Source organism: Mus pahari, chromosome 9 (genome assembly GCF_900095145.1).
Source record: "Mus pahari chromosome 9, PAHARI_EIJ_v1.1, whole genome shotgun sequence".
In the NCBI taxonomy this organism is placed as follows: Eukaryota; Metazoa; Chordata; class Mammalia; order Rodentia; family Muridae; genus Mus; species Mus pahari.
The window spans coordinates 26,702,071-26,704,227 of NC_034598.1; positions in this window are offsets into that span (position 1 = coordinate 26,702,071).

The following is a 2,157-nucleotide window of genomic DNA, read 5'->3' on the forward strand; positions in this document are numbered from 1 at the left end:
ATGGTTATGAGCCACCATGTGGTTGCTGGGATTTGAACTCCGGACCTTTGGAAGAGCAGTCAGGTGCTCTTACCCACTGAGCCATCTCACCAGCCCCCAAACATAATTTTTTTTAAAAAAATTTTATTTTGTTTATTTATTTATTCATCCATTCGTTCACTTATTTATTTATTAGTTTTTCAATACAGGTTTTCTCTGTGCAACCCTGGCTGTCCTGGAACTCACTATGTAGACCAAGCTGGCCTAGAACTCAGAGATCCACCTGTCTCTCTTTCCCATGTGCTGGGATTAAAGACGTGGGCCACCACTGCCTGGCCCAGATCCAGAGTCCCACAGCTAAACATTAGGTGGAGCTTGGGAGTCCTGCCAAGGAAGGGAAGAGGGATCAAGAACATCACAGAACAGGACCCAGAACCAACTGACTGGGACTCAAGTAGGCTCAGAGAGATCACAGAGCCTGGATGGGTGTGACTTAGGTCCTCTGTGTATGCATATAGCGAGTAAGTTAGTGGTCTTATGGAACCCCTAACAGTGGGAACGGGGACTGTCTCCGATTCTGTTGCCTGCCTTTGGGACCCTTTTCCTCTTACTGGGTTGCCTGGCCCAGCCTCGATGTGAGAATGCTTATAGCTTGTTATGCAGTATTTGGTTGATATCCCTGAAAGGCCTGCTCTTTTCTAAGGGGAGGTGAAGGTGGGGGGTGAATCTGAGAGGGAGGGAAGAGAAAGTGGGGGGATGGGAGAGTGAGGGAAGGGGAGGGAGGGGAAACTGAAGTCGGAATGTCATATATGAAAGAAAAATAAATAAAAAGGAATTTTTAAAAAAAATTCACACTCACATTCTTTTTCTACTTTACATGTATGGATGTTTTGCCTGCCTGTATGTCTGTGTGCTGTGTGCATACAGTACCTGCTGCCTCACAAATTTGTATAAAGGAAAGAAAGACCAACAAGGAGGCTGAGGGCATAGCGTGGGGAAGAGCTCTTGTCCAGGCTGTGAGAAGCCCCGGCTTCAACTCCTAGTACTGCAAAAGGAAAGGAGGAAGAGAAGACAGGAAAGGAAAGGAGCTGATGAAAAGATGACTCAGAATAGAAATATTTGCGAACAATGTGTTGGGAGCCGGGCTGTTTCCAAGGCTTCCTCAGAGAAACGGATGGAAGAAGAAAAGGAGTTCTCTGTCCAGTTCCTCACCCAGGGACAGACCTGGCAAGGCCAGCCTGAGGCTGGAGCAGGACCTCAAAGGAATTAAGGTTTTGGTTCCTGGCAACCCAGCTGTTCCTCCTAGAAGGGTCAGACCCCAGACCACTGTGTGCACTGTGTGTCATGGACTTGCAATGACTCGTGTCCCTTTGCACAGCATTGATTAACTTCTTGCTGACTTCATCCCAGCCACTTGGGAAAACAGTTCCAACAAGAGTAAAACGGAGCCGGGTGGTGATGGCACACACACTTTAGTCCCAGTGCTTGGGAGGCAGAGGCTGGTGGATCTCTGTGAGTTCAAGTCTAACCTGATCTATAAAGCGAGTTCCAGGACAGCCAGGACTACATAGTGAGACCTTTTCTCAATCAATCAATCAATCCACCCATCCATCAATCAAATGGAAGTTACCACATAACCCTGCAATTCCACTCCTAGCTGTAAACCAAACGGAATGATGACATATATTCGCATAAAGAAATTTGTACAGAAATGTTCCTAGCAGCACTGTTCATGATATGACCATCAACTGACACCTGTATAAACAAATGTGGTATGCCCACATGATCATATACTACCCAGCCATAGAAAAGCTGACACACGCTATAACATTCATGAACCTTAAAACTACTGGTCAAAATAAGGCAGACAGAAAAAAACCATATTGTATGATTTCATTTATGTGAAAATAAATGTTTTAGTTAGGTTTCCGTGGCTCTGATAAAAAGACCACGGCAAAAGTACCTTGGGGAGGAAAGGCTTACACAGCCAGAGTCACAGTTCTTTGAGGGCCTGGCAGCAGGCGCTGAAGCAGAGACCGTGGAGGAATGCTGCTTACTGGATTGCTCCTTGTGGCTTGTTCAGCCTGATTTTCTTCTTCTTCTTCTTCTTCTTCTTCTTCTTCTTCTTCTTCTTCTTCTTCTTCTTCTTCTTCTTCTTCTTCTTCTTCTTCTTCTTCT